Source organism: Arachis hypogaea, chromosome 20 (assembly GCF_003086295.3).
Source record: "Arachis hypogaea cultivar Tifrunner chromosome 20, arahy.Tifrunner.gnm2.J5K5, whole genome shotgun sequence".
Taxonomy (NCBI): domain Eukaryota; kingdom Viridiplantae; phylum Streptophyta; class Magnoliopsida; order Fabales; family Fabaceae; genus Arachis; species Arachis hypogaea.
This window is the reverse complement of record NC_092055.1, coordinates 53,862,937-53,871,678: the sequence shown is the minus strand read 5'-3', so window position 1 is coordinate 53,871,678 and position 8,742 is coordinate 53,862,937. Positions and strand designations below refer to the sequence as shown.

Below are 8,742 nucleotides of genomic sequence, written 5' to 3'. Positions count from 1 at the left end.
CATCAGAAGATCCTTTTCAGTTCTTAACTGAATTCTTGCAGATCTGTGATACTATTAAGACCAATGGGGTTGACTCCGAGGTCTACAGGCTTATGCTTTTCCCGTTTGCTATAAGAGACAGAGCTAGAATATGGTTGGACTTTCAACCTAAAGATAGCCTGAACTCTTGGGATAAGTTGGTCACGGCTTTCTTAGCCAAGTTCTTTCCTCCTCAAAAGCTTAGCAAGCTTAGAGTGGATGTTCAAACTTTCAAACAGAAAGAAGGTGAATCCCTCTATGAAGCTTGGGAGAGATATAAGCAACTGACCAAAAAGTGTCCTTCTGACATGCTTTCAGAATGGACCATCTTGGATATATTCTATGATGGTCTGTCTGAGTTATCAAAGATGTCATTGGACCATTCTGCAGGTGGATCCATTCACCTAAGGAAAACGCCTGCAGAAGCTCAAGAACTCATTGACATAGTTACAAATAACCAGTTCATGTACACTTCTGAAAGGAATCCTGTGAGTAATGGAACGCCTCAGAGGAAGGGAGTTCTTGAAATTGATACTTTGAATGCCATATTGGCTCAGAACAAAATACTGACTCAGCAAATCAATATGATCTCTCGAGTCTGAATGGATTGAAGGAATCATCCAACAGTACTATGGAGGCATCTTCTGAAGAAGAAGCTTATGATCCTGAGAACCCTGCAATAGTAGAGGTGAATTACATGGGTGAACCCTATGGAAACACCTATAATCCCTCATGGAGAAATCAACCAAATTTCTAATGGAAGGATCAAAAAAAGCCTCAACAAGGCTTTAACAATGGTGGAAGAAATAAGTTTAGCAATAGCAAGCCTTTTCCATCATCCACTCAGCAACAGACAGAGAATTCTGAGCAGAATCCATCTAGCTTAGCAAATATAGTCTCTGATCTATCTAAGGCCACTTTAAGTTTCATGAATGAAACAAGGTCCTCCATTAGAAATTTGGAGGCATAAGTGGGTCAGCTGAGTAAAAGAGTCACTGAAACTCCTCCTAGTACTCTCCCAAGCAATACAAAAGAAAATCCAAAGAGAGAGTGCAAGGCCATTGATTTGACCATCATGGCCGAACCTACAAGGGAGGAGGAGGACGTGAATCCTAGTAAGGAAGACATCCTGGGACGTTCAATGACCAATAAGGAGTTTCCCTTTGAGGAACCAAAGGAATATGAGGCTTATCTAGAGACCATAGAGATTCCATTGAACCTCCTTCTGCCCTTCATGAGCTCTGATGAGTATTCTTCTTCTGAAGAGAATGAAGAAGTTACTGAAGAGCAAGTTGCTAAGTACCTTGGTGCAATCATGAAGCTGAATGCCAAATTATTTGGTAATGAGACTTGGGAAGATGAACCTCCCTTGCTCACCAATGAACTAAATGCATTGGATAGGCAGAATTTACCTCAAAAGAAACAGGATCCTGGTAAATTCCTAATTCCCTGTAACATAGGCACCATGACCTTTAAGAAGGCTCTGTGTGACCTAGTATTAGGAATAAACTTAATGCCACTCTCTGTAATGGAAAGACTTGGGATCTTTAAGGTGCAAGCTGCCAGAATCTCATTAGAGATGGTAGACAACTCAAGAAAATAGGCTTATGGACAAGTAGAGGACGTGCTAGTAAAGGTTGAAGGCCTTTACATCCCTGCTGATTTCATAATCCTAGACACTGGAAAGGATGAGGATGAATCCATCATCCTTGGAAGACCCTTCCTAGCCACAGCAAGAGCTGTGATTGATGTGGACAGAGGAGAATTGGTCCTTCAACTGAATGAGGACAACCTTGTGTTTAAAACTCAAGGATCTCCTTCTGTAACCATGGAGAGGAAGCATGAAAAGCTTCTCTCACTGTAGAGTCAACCAAAGCCCCCACAGTCAAACTCTAAGTTTGGTGTCGGGAGGCCACAACCAAACTCTAAGTTTGGTGTTGAACCCCCACATTCAAACTCTAAGTTTGGTGTTGGGAGGTTCCAACAATGCTCTAAACATCTGTGAGGCTCCATGAGAGCTCACTGTCAAGCTATTGACATTAAAGAAGCGCTTGTTGGGAGGCAACCCAATGTTATTTAATTATGTCTATTTTATTTTTATTTATTATTTTCGTGTTTTATTAGGTTGATGATCATGTGGAGTCACAAAAACTACTAAAAAATCAAAAACAAAATGAAAAACAGCATTAAAAATAGCACACCCTGGAGGAGGAGCATTCTGGCATTTAAACGCCAGAAACAAGCATTTGTCTGGCGTTTAACGCTAGAAACAAGCACCAAGCTGGCGTTTAACGCCAGAAACAAGCATCTACCAGGCGTTAAATGCCAGAAATAGGCTACATTTGGGCGTTTAACGCCAGAAACAGGCAACAGTCTGGCGTTAAACGCCAGGATTGCACAGCAAGGGCGTTTTACACGCCTAATTGGAGCAGGGATATTAAGTCCTTGGCCCCACTAGATCTGTGGACCCCACAGGATCCCCATATACCCCACCTCTTCTTCTATCCTCTTCACACCTTTTCATAACTCTCTTCCCCAAATAACTTCCACCAATCACCTCCATTACTCCTCCAAAACCATCATACAACCTACCTACACCCACCCACTCAAATTCAATCCATCACTCCTTCCTTTTCACACATCATAACCACCTAAAACCCTCCTTGGCCGAATACACCTTCTCCCTCCATCTCCTCCATTTTCTTCTTCTTTTACTACTTTCTTTCTTTTTTTGCTCGGGGACGAGCAAACCTTCTAAGTTTGGTGTGGTAAAAGCATTGCTTTTTGTTTTTCCATAACCATTTATGACACCTAAGGCTAGAGAAACCTCTAGAAAGGCGAAAGGGAAGACAAAAGCTTCCACCTCTGAGTCATGGGAGATGGAGAGATTCATCTCAAAAGCTCATCACTAAGAAAAGGATGGAGCAAACAAGAGAGCCTACTTATGGACCTCAACAAGAGCATGAGGAAATTCTTCACCATAAAATCCCTGAGATACCTCAAGGGATGTATTTTCCTCCACAAAACTATTGGGAGCAAATCAACACTTTCCTAGGAGAATTAAGCTCCAACATGGGACAACTAAGGATGGAGCACTAAAATCACACCATCATCCTCCATGAAATTAGAGAAGATCAAAGAGCTATGAGGAAGGAGCAACAAAGACAAGGAAGAGACATAGAGGAGCTCAAGAGTACCATTGGTTCTTCAAGAAGAGGAAGACGTCACCCTCACTAAGGTAGACCCATTCCTTAATCTCCTTGTTCTTATTTTCCTGTTTTTCATTTACTATGCTTTATGTTTTATTTATGTTTGTGTCTTTACTATATGATCATTAGTGTTTAGGTGTCTATGTCTTAAAGCTATGAATGTCCTATGAATCCATCACCTCTCTTAAAATGAAAACTGTTCTAAAAATAAAAGAACAAGAAGTAGATGGTTTCGAATTCATCCTTGAAACTAGTTTAATTATTTTGATGTGGTGACAATACTTTTTGTTTTCTGAATGAATGCTTGAACAGTGCATATGTCTTTTGAATTTGTTGTTTATGAATGTTAAATATGTTGGCTCTTGAAAGAATAAGGAAAAAGGAGAAATATTGTTTGATGATCTGAAAAATCATAAAATTGATTCTTGAAGCAAGAAAAAGCAGTGAATATAAAGTCTTGCAAAAAAAAAAAAGAAAAAAAATGGCGAAAAAAAAGAGAAAGAGAAAGAAAAAGCAAGCAGAAAAAGCCAAAAGCTCTTTAAACCAAAAACCAAGCAGAAAAAGCCAAAAGCCCTTAAAACCGAAAGGCAAGGGTAATAAAAAGGATCCAAGACTTTGAGCATCAGTGGATAGGAGGGCCTAAAGGAATAAAATCCTGGCCTAAGCGGCTAAACCAAGCTGTCCCTAACCATGTGCTTGTGGCGTGTAGGTGTCAAGTGAAAACTTGAGACTGAGCGGTTAAAGTCAAGGTCCAAAGCAAAAAAAGAGTGTGCTTAAGAACCCTAGACACCTCTAATTGGGAACTTTAGCAAAGCTGAGTCACAATTTGAAAAGGTTCAACCAGTTATGTGTCTGTGGCATTTATGTATCCGGTGGTAATACTGGAAAACAAAGTGCTTAGGGCCACGGCCAAGACTCATAAAGTAGCTGTGTTCAAGAATCAACATACTGAACTAGGAGAATCAATAACACTATCTGAATTCTAAGTTCTTATAGATGCCAATCATTCTGAACTTCAAGGGATAAAGTGAGATGCCAAAACTATTCAAGAGGCAAAAAACTACTAGTCCCGGTCATCTGATTGGAGCTAAGTTTCATTGATATTTTGGAATTTATAGTATATTCTCTTCTTTTTATCCTATTTGATTTTCAGTTACTTGGGGACAAGCAACAATTTAAGTTTGGTGTTGTGATGAGCGGATAATTTATACGCTTTTTGGCATTGTTTTTACATAGTTTTTAATATGATTTAGTTAGTTTTTAGTATATTTTTATTAGTTTTTAAATAAAATTCACATTTATGGACTTTACTATGAGTTTGTGTGTTTTTCTATGATTTTAGGTATTTTCTGGCTGAAATTGAGGGACTTGAGCAAAAATCAGATTCAGCGGTTGAAGAAGGACTGCAGATGCTGTTGGATTCTGACCTCCCTGCACTCAAAGTGGATTTTCTGGAGCTACAAGACTCCAAATGGCACGCTCTCAATTGCGTTGGAAAGTAGACATCCAGGGCTTTCCAGAAATATATAATAGTCTATACTTTGCTCGAGTTTAGATGACGCAAACTGGCATTCAACGCCAGTTCTATGTTGCATTCTGGAGTTAAACGCCAGAAACAGGTTGCAAGGTGGAGTTAAACGCCAGAAACAGGTTATAAACTGGCGTTCAACTCCAAGAAAGACCTCTCCACGTGAAAGCTTCAATGCTCAGCCTAAGCACACACCTAGTGAGCCCCAGAAGTGGATTTTTGCATCATTTACTTATCTCTGTAAACCCTAGTAACTAGTTTAGCATAAATAGGTCTTTTTACTATTGTATTAAACATCTTGGGATGTTTACTTCTTATATCATGGGGGCTGGCCTCTCGTCCATGCCTGGACCTTGCTCTTATGAATTTTCAACGGTAGAGTTTCTACACACCATAGATTAAGGTGTGGAGCTCTACTGTTCCTCATGAATTAATGCAAAGTACTATTGTTTATCTATTCAATTCAAGCTTATTCCTATTCTAAGATATTCATTCGCACCCAAGAACATGATGAATGTGATGATTATGTGACGCTCATCACCATTCTTACCTATGAACGCGTGCCTGACAACCACTTCCGTTCTACATGAAGATGATATAGAATGAGTATCTCTTAGATATCTAATACAGGGGACAGAGTCCGAGATATTAGAGTCTTCGTGGTATAAGTTAGAACCCATGGATGGCCATTCCCGAGATCCAGAAAGTCTAAACCTTGTCTGTGGTATTCCGAGTAGGATCTGGGAAGGGATGGCTGTGACGAGCTTCAAACTCGCGAGTGCTGGGCGTAGTGACAGACGCAAAAGGATGGTAAATCCTATTCCAGTATGATCGAGAACCGATAGATGATTAGCCATGCAGTGACAGTGCATTGGACCATTTTCACAGAGAGGATAGGATGTAGCCATTGACAACGGTGATGCCCTACATACAGCTTGCCATGGAAGGGAGTAGGAATGATTGGATGAAGACTGCAGGAAAGCAGAGGTTCAGGAGGAACAAAAGCATTTCTATACGCTTATCTGAAATTCTCACCAATGAATTACATAAGTATCTCTATCCTAGTTTATATTTTAATTATGTTTTTTATTGTCAATTCACCATAACCATTTAAATCCACCTGACTGAGATTTACAAGGTGACCATAGCTTGCTTCAAGCCAACAATCTCCGTGGGATCGACCCTTATTCACGTAAGGTTTATTACTTGGACGACCCAGTGCACTTGCTGGTTAGTTGTGCGAAGTTGTGACAAAGTGTGATTCACATTTGAGATCACCAAGTCTTTGGTGCCATTATTGATGATTGCAATTTCGTGCACCATTGTTGCATTACTGTTTCAAATTGTATAGTGCTACTTTATCCTTGTTAATGGCTGATTTCATGCCTTGTTTTGATTAAGCAATGATAATGATAGCCTTATTATGCTAATTTTTATATTGTTGCTGATTGCCATTTTCGCTTGCTGCCGTTTAATTCATATAAATTGATCATGATTAGTGCTGATTTGAGTTTAGTGAGTTCATATGGGTTGATTTTGCTATTTGTTTAAATTCAGCAACGTCCTATTTACTGCCAGAATGCTGCCGAAATTTCTAAAAATTTGTGTTTTAATTGAATTCCAATTTATGAATTGTATTTGGTAATTTGTTTAGTTTTGTTTTGTGACCAAATTTAACTCAAAAGGTTACTTTAATTTGTTCTTTTTTTTTAATTAAATATCTTATAAATCAATAAGAGGGATGTTATATAATTAGTATCTTTGTATAGAGACACAGTGAAGAAAACACCTCCTTCTTTCCCTTTCTCCTATTTTCTTCTTCTTCCATTTTTGCCCTCCTCTGTCTTCACAACCAGAACAAAAACGCCACTGTTCCCCTGTTTCTACGCTCATCCTCCATCATGCGCCACCAATAGCTGCCTCTGGGTTGACACTGCTCTGCCTCCATTCTTCCTCCCCTTGCCATTTTCTGTTTCTGCTTCTTCTACAGGTTCTCAATTTTTTTCCTGTTTACATTTTCTTAGTTTTATTAGTTTGTTCAGTTTTTGTTAAATTAGTCGGTTTAGTTATGCATGCTTAGTGGATTATAGGTGGTTAGGAAGTTTTATCTGAATTATAGTGGATTTAGGTTGAACTTTTGGGTTGCTGCTGATGCCTGGAATGAATGGTTTTCTGAGCGGTTTTAATTGAAAAATGATGGTTGTTGCATTACTGTTTCAAATTTTATACTGCTGCTTTATCCTTGTTAATGGCTGATTTCATGCCTTGTTTTGATTAAACAATGATGATGATGGCCTTATTATACTAATTTTTATATTGCTGCTGATTGCCATTTTCACTTGCTGCCATTTAGTTTATATAAATTGATCATGATTAGTGATGATTTAATTTTAGTGAGTTCATATGGATTGATTTTACTGTTTGTTTAAATTCAGAAACATCCTATTTACTGCCAGAATGCTGCCAAAATTTCTAAAAATTTGTGTGTTAATTGAATTCCAATTTGTGAATTGAATTTGGTAATTTGTTACTTTAGTTTTGTTTCGTGACCAAATTCAACTCAAAAGGTTACTTTAATTTGTTCTTTTTTTTTTCAATTAAATATCTTATAAATCAATAAGAAGGATGGTATATAATTAGTATCTTTGTATAGAGACAACAGTGAAGAAAATACGAGGACCTACGCAATGCTTGAAGATTCATGCAAGACAGTTGGAAGATAGAGAAGAAATTACTCTAGATATTGAAGGAGATGCAATTGGTCCTACTGATGAAACTGTAAACAACTTGAGCAAATTTTTGGGCACAGTGGCAAGGAATTCAGATTTTTGTCCATTAATTTACACAAATTGGAAGGGGATTAAAGATAAAGAAGCCATTTGGGAATATGTTCAAGTGAAAATATTAGTCTTGTTTCTTTTAGAAACTATTTGGAAATTTACACGTGTATTTTGTTCTTACTAGCAAATAATATTTGTGTTTTATAGGCTAAATTCATTATTCCAACTGAAGGAAAGAGGATGGTCCTTTCTCGTATCAATGACAACTAGAGAAGGTATAAGACCACAATGAAGCAAACTCATTTTCTGCCATACAAATGTGTTAATGAGATGCTGAAAAATCGTCCTAAAAGCATACCTGAGAGTCATTTTCGCAAGTTAATTGCTTATTGGAGAACTGAGAAAGTTAAGGTAAGACATGTGAAACTTAATGTAATTGTTTATGAAATTATATTATATACACATATGAGTGAAATATGATGATTTTTAATAATACTTGTCTATTGTTATGTAGAAAATGTCTGCGTAGAATAAGAAAAATAAGGCACAATAGAAATTTAGGCATCGAAAGGGACCAATAAATTTTGCAAGAATACGTGCAAGATTGGTACAATTTTTTATTCTTTGTGAATTTCTATGTGTATGTGTGGTGTGCCTTTTAACTCTATTTAAATGTTATTTGAATTGGACTTATAGGCTGCTTCTAAGGAAAATAATGAACCACCAACTCAAGCAAAAATGTTTGTTGAGACTCGCCAAAGCACAAAGGGAAAATCATTAGATGAAGACACTTTGGATGTTATAGTAAGTATTAGGAGTTAATTTGGTTAAAATAGGTTATGGATTTCTTGTGTCTTGGCAATTTGTCCATCACTTGTGGTTACTTTTATGCTTGCATTGAGTTAAAGAATCTTAACATTATTCTTAATCCCTATTATTTGTTTTGATATTGTCAAATGATATATGCTTTTAGTCCAATTGTGTATTTACTCTTATTTTATTATTATTTTTCATCACATTAATATAGGCATATTTGCAAGCTGAGAATAAAAAGTCTAAAGAATCAGCAATTAGAGCTTTCCAATCTATATTTGGGAAAGAGAAGGCAGGGAGAGTGCGATGTCACGGAAGAGTTACCACACCAACTTTGTTGAAGAAAAATAAAGAAATTGCCACCCTTAAACAGCAACATGCAACTAAGAAGGCA

At 37.5% G+C, this 8,742-nt stretch overlaps 1 non-coding gene across 1 annotated transcript; it reads right to left on the bottom strand.

The window, feature by feature from the left end:
* Positions 1 to 224: 224 nt before the first annotated feature.
* LOC112786963 (small nucleolar RNA R71) lies at positions 225 to 332 on the bottom strand. The gene has a single exon (XR_003194404.1). It is a non-coding gene; the product is annotated as a small nucleolar RNA R71 (small nucleolar RNA).
* Between the last annotated feature and the right edge of the window lie 8,410 nt (positions 333 to 8,742).